The 18,316-nt window shown below is 44.4% G+C and overlaps 1 protein-coding gene across 4 annotated transcripts in view; it reads right to left on the reverse strand.

The window, feature by feature from the left end:
• The window catches only part of SGCD (sarcoglycan delta), a 307,095-nt gene that overhangs the window by 178,251 nt on the left and 110,528 nt on the right, over positions 1-18,316 (reverse strand). The window lies entirely within an intron of this gene.

Genomic DNA, 18,316 nt, shown 5'->3' on the forward strand with positions numbered 1-18,316 from the left:
AAGTGTTCTCAACCCAACATACAGATCTCCAGGGGAATTTTCCTGTTTTGCTTTTTTTTTTTTTAATCAGCTAAATTATAGCCCTCAAAAAAAACTCTGGGCAAATGACAGCTTATTTTTCAAGAAGACTACTGTACAACTGGATGGGTGAAAGGGTGAAATATCAAGATCATTTCCATGGAATTTATTCCCATTTCCCATCCTAATTACTGATGGATTAGTTAGTGTCACTGGAATTATAATAATTTGCCTAAGTAGCAGGTTTTTAAATAATGATGGGAATTGCATTCAGAAGCTGCTCTTGCACACATTATTTATACATAGTGTGTGTCTGTTTACCTCCACACATGAGTGGCTATTTTGTCCCTGGAGATCCTCGATAACACGGTAACAAGGATCCTACAAGCACATCCACGCGTTCATCTCTTCTCACTTGCAAGCATTTCCCTTTACAGGGCTATCAGCACTGCCAGCTGGTGCCCTGCTGCATTTCACACTCCCTCTGCCCTGCCTGGCCCATGCAGGGGGCTGCTCCTTCCAGCAGTGTCAGTTCCCTCTCCAGCTTCAGGAAAAAACAGGAAAAAATCTCCTTGCAGCCTCAGTGAGGGTGGGCTGCTTGGCTGAAGCCCAACTCTGATGCCCAAGCAATTTCTCATGATCCCCTGCAAGCCACTGCTCCTCCCCAGGTGATACCATGCACTGATGCCTTGAGAAGGCTGACCTAGGACAGAGATTAGATGCAGCTAAAGAATAAAGTAGGGATTTATTAGGAGGGCTCAATGGATCCACCTTGGAAAGCACGAGAGCCCAGCCAGGGCTACACCCAAGATGAAGCCAAAATGGTCACAAAATGGAAAACTGATCACAAGGTCTCACACTTTTCTAAGTTCTGGTCCATTAGAATATTGGATTTAATTGTCCAATTACAGCTTTAGCCCATTAAGTCCCATCCTTCTTCTTTTTCTCTCTTCAGTCCATGTTTCATCCATGCTTTTGGGGCTGAGATTTGGATCATTTGTCCTTGGTCCCCAGCAGGAATTGTTTTGTCTCCCTACTCTGTGCACAGAGCTCACCATGCCCTAACATGAAGCTCAGACCCACACACTAAACCAGCACAGAATCTGAAAAATATAAAAAGCTAAGACCTGAGGCATCAGCACCATTTCAGCCATTTGGGGATATTTTCCTCCTTCCCTCTTTGGCAGTTTCAGTCTCAGCATGGCTTCCAAAAGGCTATGAGCTTTTTTCTTTTTTAGCAATTCATTTGCACAAACAGAAACACTTTGTACTACACACAAGGAAGCCTTCTGGAATAGGCCAGGCATCACCAACTTGTCATGGCTATGCTGTTTTTAGCTGCCTGATTGCTTTTCCCCCTTCAAAAATAAACAGAAATTATCTGGAGGAGAGAAGGAGATTTGTTTTCAAACTAAACCAATTTCTCCAAATCTCTGCCATCTGCAATCTCCCACTGCACCAGGGTAAGAGAGCAATGCTCAGGCTGTGCCCAGCAGGCTCCAAAAGCTGGGTGGGTGCAGATCCAGGTGAGACACTGGGCTCTCTGCCCATCCCTTCATCTCCACCAGCCCTGGACCAGAGTGTGAGACCAAAATCCTGCAAAAAAAACCCGCCCTGAGCTCACCCCTGCCAGCAACACCCCCTCTATTTGACCAAAATCTCGGCCTTTTGAAGCTTTTCCCAAGTTCTGAAGTGTTCAACTCCACAGTCACTTTGGCCAGCGTAAAAATCTCATTTTAACTCTCCCAGGAGCCCAGAATAACAATTGATCCTAAAATTAAGCCATTTTCCCTCCTCAGAGAGTAAAAAAAGAGCTCAAGTGTAACAGTCCTGCTCAGCCTTGCTCAGGCCATGGCTGGGCCTGTCCATGGACATCCACCACCCTGGGACTGGGAGAGGCTGGATGCTGAACCCTTGAGTCTGCTCGAGAGAGGAGGTCAAGGAGAGATTAACAGAAAAGCCACAAAGGGAAATCAGCCACTAAACTGCTGCCAAAAGCCACAGGGAGCTGGGTGATTAATGCTTTGAAAATCCTCCTTACCAATCAGGGGCTATTCTAAGGACCAAGATAGGTTCAAAGCACCCACAATTAGAGGGAAATTTATATTCAGTTATTGGGGAAGCAGGTTTGAACTTGCTGAAAGCTCAGAAAATTATCTATTTTTACTGTTCATTTTCTTGGAAAATGGGCCCATTTAGAACAGCAGCAACTCATTGTTCCAGGATGGAGCAATATGAAAGAACATCACTGCTCCCATTTCCCAGGGACCACAACAAGGAGGCAGCAAGGGCTCTGAGGGCACCTTTCCTGCAGTGGGAGAGAGGATTACACCCTGGGAACACAGAGCCCCTGTTCCAGCTAATAAATAATACTCTTACACATGTAGGCAGCAGGTACAGAATCCTGGCAGGAGTCCTGCTGTGGTAATGCCCAAGTGTGACAGGAAACCTGAACAATCATTTAACCTGGGATGTAGGAGCAACAGGTCCCCACGTCAGTGCAATGGTCCAGCAAGTTTGGTAAAAACACCAGAGCCTGCTTGAAAATAATTCTGCCTGTCTCTTAAAAAAAAAAAAAAAAAACAAAGAAAAAAAACACAAAAAACATTTTGAAGTTTGTGCATGTGATGTGAGTTCATTTTTTTCAAAGGGGTGTGCCCGGGTATGCCAGGGTGTGCCCAGGTGCGCAAGTGTGTGCCCAGGTGTGCAAAAGTGTGCCCGGGTGTGCAAGAGTGTGTCCAAGTGTGCCCAGGTGTGCCCGAGTGTGTCTAAGTGTGCAAGAGTGTGCCCGGGTGTGCCAGAGTGTGCCCAAGTGTGTCTGAGTGTGCCCAAGTGTGCCCAGGTGTGCCAGAGTGTGCCAGTGTGTGCCCGGGTGTGCAGGAGTGTGCCCGGGTGTGCAAGAGTGTGCCCAGGTGAGCCTGGATGTGCAAAAGTGTGCCCGGATGTGCAAAAGTGTGCCCAAGTGTGGCCGGGTGTGCAGGAGTGTGCCCAAGTGTGCCTGAGTGTGCAAGAGTGTGCCCGAGTGTGCAAAAGTGTGCCCAAGTGTATCTGAGTGTGTCTAAGTGTGCAAGAGTGTGCCCAAGTGTGCCCGGGTGTGCAAGAGTGTGCCCAGGTGTGCCTGGGTGTGCCAGAGTGTGCCCGGGTGTGCAGGAGTGTGCCCAAGTGTGCCCGGGTGTGCCCGAGTGTGTCTGAGTGTGCCCGAGTGTGTCTAAGTGTGCAAGAGTGTGCCCGGGTGTGTCCGGGTGTGCAAGAGTGTGCCCAAGTGTGCAAAAGTGTGCCCAGGTGTGCAGGAGTGTGCCCAAGTGTGCCCAGGTATGCAAGAGTGCGCCCGGGTGTGCCCAAGTGTGCCTGAGTGTGCCGGAGTGTGCTCAGGTGTGCCAGTGTGCCCGGGTGTGCAAGAGTGTGCCTGAGTGTGCCCAAGTGTGTCTGAGTGTACAAGAGTGTGCAAAAATGTGCCCGAGTGTGTCTAAGTGTGCAAGAGTGTGCCCGGGTGTGCCAGAGTGTGCCCAAGTGTGTCTGAGTGTGCCCGAGCGTGCCTGAGTGTGCCCAAGTGTGTCTGAGTGTGCAAAAGTGTGCCCGAGTGTGTCTGGGTGTGCCCAAGTGTGCCCGGGTGTGCAAGAGTGTGCCCGAGTGTGCCCGAATGTGTCTGAGTGTGCCCAGGTGTGCCAGGGTGTGCCAGAGTGTGCCTGGTTGTGCCCAAGTGTGCAAAGGTGTGCCAGGGTGTGCCAGGGCAATTCTGTTTTACTGCTGTGACACTGGGGACGTTTCTCAGCCTCCTTGTTACAGCCACATCTTTCTTGGCACAATCTTTGCTGATAAGGAACACGGGATATCATCGTTTCTTTGGGGAATATTGTATGGGGTTTTTTCTGTTGTTTGAAACAGCAGCTCCCTATTCCCTGTGAAGCAACTGGCACTGCAATTATGAGCTACATTAGGGAGAGAAAAAGAAGTTTTGCAGACACTTCTGCCTTATACAAACTGAAGAACAAGCATGACAGCAGGCACTGCTACAGAAGGCACTCTGATTTCTCTGCCTGCTGTTCTTTGGTGTCTCCAGAGTGGCCCCTGACTACCTCACATCTGGAAAATTACACAGTTTCCCCCAAATCCCAGGTAAGGGTGAGGGAGTGCCCCTGGCAAGATGGAAAATCTGAAGCACAGAGAAGCCAGGAATTTATTCCCAGAAAATATGTTCCAGAAACACATACTCAACCTCAGATTAGTTTTTCCACTACGTTATTTTTTTCTGTTGGCACACTGCAACGTCCTGGTGGTTCACAAATATTTTTGAGTGTGTCCTCCATGAAACTTGAACACTCAAGGTCTGCTTGAAGCACATTCTTCTCCTGAGGCACAACTGTAGCTTGGGCTGCTACAACATCAAGAATGCAATGGACTTTAGTACAGCACACCTCACCTGTGAGCTACTCCCTGAGCCTCAAAGCTCACCTAATAATTATTAAAGTCATTAAAAGGAGAAAGTACATAATGAAATGCACTTTCATGATACCCCAGAGCAGATCAGGAGAGGAAAGGTTTGGGCATTCTGACAGACCATGGGCACGGTACAGCTGAGGGCAGAACTGCCATCCACCCACCCCGTGCACATTGTGCTCCTGCTGCCAAATGCACACGGTCCTGCACTGCTTCTTACACTTGTCCTTCTCCACTTCCATGAGAGCTACTTGAACCCTTGATCACTTCTCACTGTGGTCTTGCAGAGGGAGAAACTGGAGGAGCAAGAGTCAGGGGTCAGTGGGATTGTGCCTGAGTGAACACCATGTGCTGGGGAACAGGGAGAGGGGAGCACCCAGCCCTGCCACTGTAACCCCCCTTATCCCATCCCCTCCCAGCTGCACCAGCTCAAAATCAGCTTCAGCAAGTCAGCATGGTGGAATACAAAGCAGAGCAGTATCAGCCTCAGCAAAAGGTCTAGAGCACACAGCAAAGCACCAAGGGCACAGAATCCTACCAGCACACCTCACCTGCTCCACTGGCCTGTGATTTCCAGATCCAGAGCCCCAGCCAGCCCCAAGGGCTTCCAGCTCTCTTCCTTTCTCCCTGAAGGGCCCCCACAGCAGCACAGAATGCAAGATCCAGCCAGTGCTGTTTTACATTCAATTTGTAAATTGACTACTCAAGGCAGAGGAGAATCAGCTTTCTTTAGCAACCAAAGGTGAAGTGAGGCTCCATTTCCAGGTGTGCAGCCTCCTTCTCTTAAAGCTGCCCATGCCACACAAGCCTGCTCCCTCCCACGAAGGAGATTACACATTCTCACATCACAACCTGCACTGCCTCAACACAGCACCAGATTTCCTGCAGGAGAGAAGGGGAGCAAAATAAGGACCTCATGATGAAAAGTTCATGTTCTCAGTCTTCCCTCCCAGTTCTGAGCTCAGACTTTGTGCCTGACACAGTCTGGCTTTATATGCAGGTCACTCAGTCATTCTTTCACATGTACATCAGGTGCTGCTGGAAAATGTGGCCATTATCCATCAAGTCCTTACCTCAGTCAGCTTCCAGAGGAAGAGTAATAGATGCACTTGTGTTGTCACATCATTGTCCGAAATGTCAGGGTAAAAAGCCCTGAGCATTAACAACTCCCTAAGGAAATCAGTTCTTTAAAAAAAAGTAGAATAGAGAGAAAAAAAGAAGGAGAGGGACAGAAGAAAAGTGCAGAGCTTCCCTTTTCATCAGTGATTACTTGCACAGGAAAGTGCCCTGACCTGCTGCATGCCAGCCAAGCACCCACACTGTCATCTGACTTCCACTAGGTTTACACTTTGTCTGGATAAAGCAACATGTAAACATGTTGGTTTTAATTCCCAGGATCCAGGAATGGTCTTCTCTTTGGACATCATACATTAAAAGAGACGTATCAGTTTGAAGGGTGAGAGTAATCTCGTCCCAGGGCACCTGCATTGAGATTCAAGCAGTGTGGAGAGGTGATAGTATCAGGCAGTGCAAATCTTCACAGACAGTAAAGGGAAAGGGGGAAAAACAGAAGAGAGAAAGATGAAATCGAAGATGACAAGAAGCAGTAGTCAAAGTTAGGAGGAAGAGGAGGTCAGGCACCCAATACTAATCAAGGTGACACGGTGATATTTTCCTGGTGTGGTCAATCTCTGTGATCTGCTTTTAAAGGATTTGCTGAAGTTAAGTGAGAACTATGCAGAGCTTCAAAGCTTTTAAAGGCAGGTAAAACACAGGTATGGACAAAGATATTTCTTTACTGAAATGCAAGGAAGAAAAGGGAAGTGAAATGAGAGGCAGAGCATACCCTGTCCTGAATAGTCTGAAGCTGAATTTTTTGACCTCTACTCACCAATTCCTAAAAAACCCCTGAGCTGGGACTACAAACCCTGCAGAGGAGTTGCTGCCATTTCTGGAAAGCTTATGAAACTTATGGCACATATTTTTGCATTTGCAGCTGCAAGTATACAATATCAAAACCTCAAATGACAAAGATAAGGTGAAGTAAATCCAAGAGTGCTTTGCCCTGTTCTCCTTAAGTACTCCTTTTACACAACCCCTCATCACAGTACAGTCAATACAGCCAAGAAAGATGCTCATAAAAAATAGGAAATTAGGCCAAAGTTAGACAAGACCACAGGAATCTGTCTCAGAGACAACAGCACCAGTTGTCACCTGAACCAGATACATCCCTTCCCTCTCCAGACTCCAACAGGAGAGGCATGGCCACACTCTCAGCATTACATCCCACCTCCAGCTCCTTAATGGGGCTTGTGGATTACTAATAAGTAATTGATACACAGGAAATGAATGTGAAGCCACCACTGTGTGTGCTTCTGCATACAAACAGGGGCAGCTGAATGCACAGCAGCAGCAAACGCTGCAGCCCTGCCATTCCTATGGCATTTCCAGCAGGAACGTGCCTAAAATACCTCAGCACAAAGTGTTTCACTTTGTACAAATGATGCTGGCATGATTGCTCAATGCCTTTTCAGTGAGCAAACTGCAGAGGGCTGAGGGGGTCAGATAAAACCCAAAGATAACAGGTTTTGCAGACACTGCTCTGGATGAATATCAGGAGAAGAGAGAGACTTTAAGGGGCAACACAATAAGAAATCAAGATAAAGATTTATTTTGCAGCACACAAAGCCAAGTACACAGCTCTCCACGCATTCAGTCTTCAGGAACAATCTTCCTATTTTTTTCCCTGGGAGCCAAAAAAAGTCCCCAAAATAATCTCAGTGCACAGCCTAAATTTGTACTTAATGCCAACTTTGTATCAAATTCCTCCACAGCGTAAGATGCAACGCTGTAAATAGGCTCATTTTCGTTATTTCATCAAATTGCCTTAACTTTCTCTCTGCAGCATCCTCCGGGGCTGGCAACAGGGAGACGTGCAGGAAATGTAAATCACTCCCCTTTTGATATGATAACCGTGGCAGTGAATTGCATCCCAGAAATCAGCTCGGGATTATGGCTGAGAACTGGCTGAAAGCACTTGGCTGTGGCATGGTGCCAGCAGGGGAACCTTCACCTGGCAGGTCAGTGTGACATGGGCTCAGGGCTTGGGAAAAAGGAGCAATATGCAACACCCAGCTACCTGGGGCTGCACGAATCCCAGAGCCTCGGGGTCCATCTAGAATTAAAAGATGCAGACAGGTGCTAAAAACAAGTGTGTATTTATGTATGCAAATACACGGGGGAGCTCAATTAAATATGAATAAGCACCTAGGAAAGCAACAGCCAGAGGCTGTAAGATAAAATCTACCTGCCAGACAAATACAGATGTGTGTGTATATATATATATAAACAATCACACACCAAAAAAATTTCATTTCCTCCGCTGACCTATTTGTGGTTACAGAACATTATGACAATAATTATAATCATGTATCTTTCATTTAAATAATGTTTTCAGTTTCAAAGATTCAGAGGATGTTGGAATGCAAATACAGATAATCAGGACGTAAAAATAATTGTTTTCCTAATGCCTTATTTTTCATGTGCAAATAGCACTGATAACAGCTCCCAGCATTAACCCTGGGCCAGAACCCCATGGAATTCAGTAGTGCACAAACACTGAAAGAAAAAGCTGTCTGAACTCTAAAGAATTTGCAGATCTAACAGCAAAGAGGCAGCAGATGGATATAGACAGAAATAATCAAGAGGTAGTAGTTAACAAGGCAGGAGTTAGTCTCAGCAAACCAAATCCCTGATTGCTGTGAGCCTTGTACAGGCACCACAACAAAGAGGAGTTTTGATCATGGATGCCCCACAACACACCAGGCTCAGCACATCCTTCATCTGCACCGCTGTGCTCCATCTGTCGCTCCACTCTGCCTGGCAATCCGGGCCTCCTCCTCCCTCTGCACTCAGATTTTTCACAAAAAAGCTCCCTGGACCAAGGACTGTCATGTACAACCTCACTCCCCAGCATTGAGCATAGCAGGGCTCAACCTAGGGCCATAGAAAGAGATAAAACCATTTAGGGACAAAATTAATGATAATTTTTACTAATGACTAGTCCAACAGAGTATGAGCAAGCATGCACACAAGCCTAAAGGCAAACTCATGCACACCATGTGAAACAATGGAGACATCTGAGCACCTTCTGATGGCTCTCACTGAGTGCACCCTTCTCTTGCTCTCAGTATGAACCGTGCAGGGGAGAGGAAGAGCAGCTGGCACACTGTGATCATGTGAAACTGAGACACAGCATCAGGAAATGCAGGTACTGCACCCAATCTCAGCTGGAATCTCCAGAGGCACCACACTACATCCCACAGTAATCAGAACTATCCCAATGGACCAATAGCTGGGTGGTTGTGACAAACAAGCGCCACAAAAATACTTAAAATGTTCTCAAGGATTTGAGAACATTTTAAATACATAAAGATAAATACATTATCTCCTTGTAACAGAGATAATGCCTGCAGGATACAGCATTCATGCCAGGAGGTTTTATTTCAGCATGTTTGACTCAGTGACCTGCTTATTACAACACCTTTCAGACTCATTTTAAGGCAATGAAATTTTTCATTTGTATAACCAAACCTGTCTTTCATGACACAAGACCATTCCACATGGCTTTCAGGTTCTTAAATTAAATGCTTAAAAGTCATGAGGTGGGAAAATAAAAGCTCTACAGCACCAATCCATCCCTTCCTCATGCCCAGGCAGACCTGCAATGCAGGGAAGTGCTGCTCTTCCAGCCTCCACTTCCACAATGTACTCCAAGGGTTAAACAGCAGATATATATTTTTATTATGTTGTGTCTGTTTGTTTGTTTCTTGCACATTCTTTTTTCCCCCTTGGGCATCTCCCAGAAATCAAAAGCACCAAACAAGAAATGCAGTTTATAGTCCGAATTCACAGAGTCTTCACTCTGCACAGTTAGGTGTGCTCACAGCTAGGAATTACTTTATGTTTTCAGTAAGACACAGTGAAATGCAGGGTAGGAAGGCAGCCCCTACATAAAGATATGTTCAACAAGGCATCAGCTTCCACTTCCATGCTTTAATGTCCAACATGACCCGTTTTCCTCTGCAATTCAAACCTCAAAAGTGGAAAAGAAATGGCATGTAAATGGACCCTGCTTACACTTTAAATCACTGTTAGCAAATCTTAATCTCTTTAAGTCTGGCCATTTAAAATCAGACCTATTTAACTTGCAAAGGTAGGTCAGGTTTTATTGATCACCCCTAATGCACTCTTAGAAAAATGAGAGCAGTGAAATACACAGCTCAGTTGATGAAGGCTCACTGGAAAAATATCTGATAATATTTACAGCCTTCAAGCTATGCTGTTGTAAATGTGATTTCCATATTCCCCAGAATGCAGATTACAGACTTGCCAGTTCACACTGCAAACAGAAGAGAAAAGCTCTGCCACAGAGGAGGTGGATTCCTCTTTGCATTGACTGAAAGCACAACAATAAACTTCTAGAATATAGACACAGCAGTCCCAGCCCATTTGGTTCTCAGTTACCATTCCTCAGTCTTTCCTCAGTGCAGTATTTTGTGTCTGGATCTCCTACTTGGAGTCCATGCTATGCCCAGAGTTCTGAACAAACAACAAAACAAAAGAGTTTTGTTACAAACAACTGATGACATTTTTCCAGCTGCTATAGAAATAAGGTGGGTTATTGTTACTTATATTATGGCATCACCTAGAGGTGCTCATAATTAATCAGAGCTCCTTCTTCTACACCTCTCAGAGAAGGACCAGAGGAGAAGCAAGTTTTAATAAAGAAGTACAGCATTTTCCACCCACATGGACAAGCTCAGATCAGACACACTGCAAGGTCTAGAGAGTTCTACTTGATAGAGTTTTTTGCTTCCCTACTCTGGCTATTTGTGAAGGCTTTCACTCATGAACCCCCATTCAGTGAAATGAAAAGTATTCCTCCATGCAAAACTAAACATGATTTTCACTTTTTATTTTTCCTGCTATGCTAAAATAAAACCACAATGGGTTTCTAATTGAAACCTGATATACCATCCTATTGCAACTATTAAATAGCCATTTTTGTGGCATGAGAGAGATTCTAAATGTATTTACAGATTCTAAATGTATTTACAGACACAAATAAAACCACTGCAGTTAATGTACAAGAACAGAGGATTTCCAGGGTTACTTCTACTCCAGACTTCTTGTGCAGCTCAGACAAGTTCCTTAATCAACCTTTCCTCCTGCACCTAATGAACACATGAGCTGCAGAAATGGATCACTGCCTAGGACATGCTCTGGAGCTACACTGTCAAATACAAGACCTAAATAGGATAAATCCCAATCAACGACTTGAGGCAATTATCAAATGTTTATTAGCCTCCAAAGTGAAGGCTAATAAACCTGCTTATTTTAGCAGATAAAGTCAAATTACCTTGACTGAAGTTGGTAAGTGTTCCAAGATTAACAGCTCTGGCCTCATATGCTTTTGGTTATTGGTGATGAAGTGTCAGCTTAAAAAAACTGAAAGATACTTCCTAGTTATTTAGGCAATGTGAAAATTGGGCAGTTATTTTCCAGGAAACATGACCTGCCTGACAGGTTTTAAATGAAGAAAAGTGATATTATTACAATTATCATTAGAAGAAGATGTCCCTCATCAAAATGTGTCTGGATTTTAATTGACAAGGTCCAGGTTAATTCTGTGAAAATGCCAATGAAAGCAAAGCCTGTGGCTCAAACTAATTGTCAGCACTGAGCAACCTCCACCTCTAACCCACCAGAGATTTATCACTCTCTGCAGACTGTACTCATGACAAGAAACGTTTGAATTAATCATTAACAACTAGAAATTCCTCCCAGACAGAAAGCAAGCAGAGTGCAGGGCTGCCCACCCCGTGCTCCTGAGCCAAGGACAGGCGCCAACAAACCTTCCTAAGCAGAAAGACTTCTTGTTGTTGTTGTTGTTTTTGCCCCCTTTTAAGAGCATTCCAAGGGGAAACTTGCAGTGATCCTCTGTGTTTTGGTGTCACCCCTGTGGGCAGCACAAGAGTGCAGAAAAGGACTCACAACCTCCCTACTTCAGTCATAAACTCAAGGACAGCTGGGGAGATGTTACCCCACAGTGCCAGTCAAGCACCACCTCTACCACCCAATCTAACACATAAAATGCAAAAGGATTTGTAGAAAAATTCTAGAATTATCTTTATTGTATTTCCTCTTCCTCTTTATTATATTTCTATTTCCAGCATGCTGGTGCAGACCCACCAGAATATGACCAGGCAGAAGGAGAGAAGCTGACAACCTCCAATACCCAACAGAGGCACAAGGATTTCCAGGGAAATGGCACAGTCCTACCCCTCATGGTGCTTTTTCATTCAGAATACTTTGATTTTTCTCCATCCACGTGGGTGATGGCACCACAGCACAGCTTGAGTGCACATCAATTTGATAGCTGCTCAAGCCCAAGTCTTTATACAACATCTAACATAAAACTGAAGTGTTACTTCTCACTGACATTGAGCCTGGAAAGCAGAGCAGCACTGGGAAGAAAAGAAGAGGGGAATCTCCACAAAGGTCAGGGACCACTTCCTGAGCAGGACAAAAAGGCATCTGGCCACTTATGTCAAGGGCACCGAGCTTGTCTGGAGAGATACAAATGGAACTACCTTGCACCAACTAACATAGAGAGAGAAAAAAATAAAAAAGGTAAAAAAAATTCTCCCTGTCTTTTCCTGGACAGCCAGGAGTAAAAAACAGATGGTGTTTGGTGCTGTGAAGGAATAAGACACAACTTTGTTTAGAGGAGGCCAGTGCTGTGGGGTCTCTGCTGGCCCCTCCCAGTAACTGGAAGGCAAAGACTGAGGGGGTGCCAGCCATAAACAGAAATGCTGCTCACTTCATTGTCTCTTTTACCCCAGAGGTGAAAGGCTCCTTCCATTCACCTACAGCAACCCTGCCTTTTTGGTTTTGCTGTTATCTACATATTCACCACAGAAACTGGGAGCTGGAAAGTTCCCATTAAACGATGCCAACGAGAACTCTCCATTCACAGCTAACGCTTGGCTGCACACATTCCCTCTGATTTCCAAACATTTTCAGTATGTTTTAGCTTCCCTTCATTAGACATTCACAATTATTTGCAGCACATCTAAACCTGTGCAATGGGTTTGTGCTTCCAAATACAGTCCCCTGGCTGCAAAAAATCAGCATGACAGCACTAGAAAGAAAGCAGAATTTATGTCAATCAGCAGGCAGAGCTCAGGAAGAGGATGAGGCTCACACCATCATGATTTGAGTCAGTGACTTCCACCAGACAGCAATTTGGCCCTTTACAAAATCCTCAGTGTTTCTTAGAGATCACCCCTCAGTTAACCATTAAATCAGTCAGCAACTGTGACAATAAATTTTGTAATTAAAATGTACAAAGTGAAGACTTCTGGTACTTTAACTTCTGGTACTTTAACTGAAAACCTAAGCAGCCAAAAGGGTTTTTCTGGTCTGAAGAAACACGATTATAGAGAAAAGTATGTCCATAACATCTCACACCTGTTACTGCTGTGGCTATGCAAGGCTGTTTCCATCACACCCTTCAATACCCTTTGAACTAAACAAAGGCTTCGTGGAGGAAAGTTACACCAAGTGCTCATTTCTTTAGCTCAGCCCCAAATAGCCACTTAAAATCCATCAGGGCTTTCCAAAACCCTCCCTCTTTCAGACTCTTTCACATATCCTAAAGGGCTCCCTAGGCATGGGCATCTCTGGCTCTTAGACTGGGCTGTGCTGGCTCTGCAGTGCTCAGCTCAAGGCAGTGGGAGCCACTCTTCAATTATGAGACCAGAACAGCTCCTGAACTGCCCACAGTGCTGGGGCTCCCAGCAGATGCCTGTGATCAGTAAGACAGAGGTTGTCCAGGGACAGAGCTGCTCCTTTGGGTAATTACATTCCCAGGGCTGCCTGGTGCCTGTCAAACTCCCCCCTTCCATGGACAGTTTTTGAGGATCATTAGGAAGTAAATATGTCATCCTGAAGGATGAAAATATAAAAAGCTGCAGCTCCTCTAAACCTGAATGTTACCACTACACTGGAACACAAAAATGTTGGTCCCTGACTGCAGAGGGGACATGGGTGACTTCCCTACCACACACACAAATCTTTATCAACTTGGATGCACAATTAAGCTAAACATTCCTCCAACAAAAGGTAAAAAATACTCCTTGGGTGGTGTCACAGCTGAAAGCAGAGCAGTACAGGCTCCAGAGCATCCTGAGTGATCAGTCCCATAAGAGACATTCTCCACTAAGCTTTGTTCTGGCAGCATTCCCACTATGTGAGGAAGGAAATGCACAGCTGGATGTAAAGCTTGCAATGCACAACTGCCTTAAATACATGGCAGCAGGATGGCAGTTCATAACTAATTTTCCACATCAACTGTTGGCTGCCCTCCTCTTCCTCTCTGCTAGGCTGCAAACTGTCAGTGGATACTTATCCAGAAAGCAGGCCTGCCACAGAGCAAAAAGCATGATTAACTAGTACTTTACAGGGCATGTTAGCCAAAAATCAGAGGTAAATGAGGCTGGGCAGAGCGAGAGCAGCACCAGTGCAAAGGCAGCCCTGCCAGAAGCTGCTTGTCCTCTGAGAGATGCAAAACCAAAGGGAATAGAAAAGCAGGACGAAGAGAGCAAAACAGACAGGAGAAGGCTGTAAGGAGACAGAGAAAATCTGTTCTCAGACCAAGGTTTTGAGCCAGCTAATTTCAAAACATCTGCAGCCCAAAGAAACACAGGCCCTCTTCCACCCTGGCTGGACTCTGCCTAGACATGGCCCATGGGTGCCAAGCAGCAGCTCTGCAGAGGACAAGGGGCTCCAAACTGCTTTGACTTCTGAGAGGAAGAACGTGTGCTGTACTCAGAGCCAGCATTTCCCTCTCCTCAGTCTCCAGGTCTCTGCACGACTGGAGTGCAGAGTTATTACAAGAGGTTGCTGCTCCTGGCAGGGGAAAGGTCTCCAGAAGAAAACAAACCCCAACTTCATCACGCTCTCTGAAGCACCACTACAAACATCAGAGGGCAGAAGGCAGAGCCCCAAGCTGCCAGCCCAGGAGCAAGGCCATTTGAATGACTTCAGACAGACCCACTGACTTCTCAGTGCTTCAGGAGAACAGGTAAAGGACTATTATATTTCTGTTCTGTGACTGGTATCTTAAGAATCTTATGTTAGTCTTGGAGTTTCTTATTTTCTTTCAGAAATTCAACTCGGCTCTGCCGCTGCTATCACCTCTTTAATTCATTTTACAACAAGATATTTGTTATCAGAAATTGTGCTTTGATATGTGTCAGGTTGATGGATTCAATAAAAGCCCTGTGAGGAGAAGCTGAGTGAATGGGGCTGCAGAAGTGGCGTCATCAAGGGAATTGATACCTTAACAGCCAGTCTGCTGATCTTGCAACAAAAACATGCAAGTATAATAGCTGTTTCATATCCTCACCCTGGCAAAACAGTCCAGAGGAACATTAGAAAACATTTGCATAAATGTTACTCATGCAAACAAGCTCAGCCTGCTCACTGATAAAAAAACATATGTAAAACACAATCCTGCATGCTGTCCTCTTGTCCTGTTTGGTGTGCAAAATTCAATCCAGGGGATGAAGGCTTTAATCAAAATACAGCTTTTAACTTAGTTTTGGGAATTCAAGCAGCAATCCCGTGATGCTCCAACCAAAATTTTCCCACAATAATGTTGGAGGACAATTTTACTGACAAATGTTCAGGCACAGCCACCTGTACCCCTCAGCAAAGACACTGAAAAGTTGCATCAGGGTCTTACAGTGAGAGCCAAACCCACAGGCATATGAAATCAGAGGTTTTTTTTCCTGATTTAATAAATGAAATCATGCAAGAAACAAGAAAAATTTGAAGAAAGAAATAGTAAGTTTTTGTCAGACCATATAATACAATGAATGAGAGAGGGAGACCTGCTCACTGCTCTGCTGCAGGTCAGGCAGGGCTTGAAGTCTCTGCTTCACCTGGTCAGAGCAGCACAGCTGCAACACCTCCCCTGCACTGGCCTGGAGCACAAAGAGATTTTTTTAAAATTGGAACTGATCTACAGAACATCTGGAAAAGGTAAAAAAAAGTGATGTTGAGATTCAACTTCTAGAAAAGAGAAATAATATTACTAGTCTAAACAAAGCAAAGGGAAAATTTCCATAGCAATTAATCTGAAAAAGGTGAATTACATTGAGGATTTATGTTCATGTAATGAAGACAATTAATTGCTATGAGAGCCATAAAACACATTAAATGAACAGGTTTTTTTCCAATTCTACTTGCAAGATAAAATTTATTAACTATGTTTAATGGCTACTTAAAAATTTCTCTTACATATTTATTAAATGTGCCTCTTCAGCCGAACAGAGCATTTTACTAACCAGATTCTACTAATCTAAAAATGAGCAATTTCAGAAAAAAACCTACTGCTCTGCACATTATCTGCAGATCCATTGAAACTAATTCCTCATGCAATAAGATTACCATCAGCACAATTTCCTAAGTGTTGCTAAAAGGGAATCTGCTCGTCTCACGTGAGCAAACACTCTGCTGCAAAGATGAACTCAGCTCACATTATCTGAACAGATGTTTCAGTTTTCAGTAGAGATAGGGAGGGAAACCTTGAGTCCTGATGTCATTTAGTGTGACTGTAATCACTTAATTAAAACCCTCTCTACTTGGGAGAGCAGGACACATGGAAGAAACTGGATTAGGTGGGAGCAGTGACCTCAGAAAGATCCATAACTGAATCTTGTGCTCAGCCAGGGCTGTGTGCCTGCAGCTTGTGCACTAAGACTGCCTGAAAACCAGGGACAGATGTTTGCCACTTAAAAGTGACCTAGAAGTGACTCTGTTCCTTATTCACCATTCACAAAATGGGGATAAGTAGCACTTCTGTCTTACAAGAGTGTTGTGGGAACAGATAAAGTTGATGGCAGTCAAGTACTCTGGTAATCACGAGTCCCCAAGATGAAGGGAATCAATAAGGAAAGGCCTCACCTACTCAAGTGAGCAACAACAGTTTGGCCAAATCTTTATAGCTTAGCACAACCTTCTCAAAGTGCAATGTTCTTCTTAAAGATGAAGTTTTCATAAGTGTGAAATTTAAATAAGAGCCAAGTTTTAGATCTGATGGTCACGAAGTAAAATGCAAACGTGTAATTCAAGTCCAACCTAGAGTTAAATGCCTTAATAATAATCTCACACAAATAATTTATAAAGACCTTGGAGTGAGACTTGGATTGGCTCAGGAATGACAGGGGAGCTCATTTCCTCCCCCCTATCCAAGGCAGGAGCAGCACCACAGTCACACCAACAACCAACATCTCTGGAGCAGATCCTCACACACCCCTGGACACCCTGGGTACCCAGCAAAACTCACACCCTCATTGCAAGGAAGATTTACATATTTTCAACTCGGAAATCTCAAACCCAAATATGGAATAAACAAAACTGCTGTGGTTTCTATATTCTAACAGTGCCAAATTTTTCTCTGCGAGAGTCAAGAAGCTCTCTTGATTACAAAATACCTCTCCTACAACCTTCCCTTTTAAATGTTATAATCACAAGAGCAGTAGCTTGGAAATAAACAGAAGTGAAGAGGATAATAAAGGCAGGAGCAATGTCTAACAAGCTCCTCTTCCAGAAGCCAGAGCAGGCAGACAAGCAGAGCTGTGCTGTGCTGTAATGATGGGAACCTTGCCCTGGCAACCGTGTTGTTTGCTTGAAATTCCTGTACAAATTAACAGCACATGCTGTGGTTGGAACAGACCTTTCTTGACCCTCAACATTTAAAAGTTAAGCACCCAATTTAAGCTGTTCCAACCAACTTTTCCCTGCAATTGCCAGACACTGGCAGAGCTCTGCTGGAGCATGAGTTAGAGCCCACAATTTCCAGAGCTAACATGACAAGTGCAGCCAGATCAAAAGCAGGAGAAGTAATGTACACTCACCTGCATTGTGATTTATTTTAGAGGCTTTTAAGAAAGTCTTGACTTCTTTTCCCTGCTCCTCCACTGACACCAAGCACAGGTGTTATATTGCTGCTGTACTTTTCTTAACAAGATTATAGTGCTGGTTCAGTCATATGAAGGAAGTCAATACCCATGTGCTAAATGAAAAAGGATAATATCATCTGATACCACTCTACTGAGATCTTGGAACCATTGCTTTAAACCTGTTTTTTTGGGGTTTTTTTTTTTGACTCAGTAAACTTTGCCTTTACAGAAATAACTTGACCTAGGTAAAGAAGCAATAGAGACTGTATTACCCTAAAATCTCATCTAGCACAATCTTCATTAACAATACATCTTGGCCTTCAGTTTCCTGTAGAAAATGGTTGCATATTGCCTTGCTACAGTTCCAGCACAGCCAGGACAACATTTATGTGGGTATGAGAACACTCAGACAAAAATTTTAAGTGCTACACAACAAAGGGGGAATACAATTATACAGGAAATTGGTAGTGGTATTTCCATCCTTTGCACACAGTGAGAATATACAAAGCACAAAGAAAAGCACAGGGCTGAATTACAAATGGACTACTTCATCTCCTTTTATTTTCCCCATCTCTGACCCTCAGAATTACAGTCATTAGTGAAACACAACAAGTGGGATTTTCAAAACACAGATTCCTATCACCAAGTATCCATCACCAGCAGCAACACACAACCATCAGCGAGCATTTCGTTCAATAAAGAACTTCACACGAGCAGACACCCCCTCAAGCCCAAGACAATAAAAACACTTCACTCCTGGTGAACGCTTTCTAAATTCAGGGAGAGCAAAGCTTATTTACAGACACAGTATGAGCATGGCATGAATA

This window comes from Agelaius phoeniceus, chromosome 15 (genome assembly GCF_051311805.1).
Source record: "Agelaius phoeniceus isolate bAgePho1 chromosome 15, bAgePho1.hap1, whole genome shotgun sequence".
In the NCBI taxonomy this organism is placed as follows: domain Eukaryota; kingdom Metazoa; phylum Chordata; class Aves; order Passeriformes; family Icteridae; genus Agelaius; species Agelaius phoeniceus.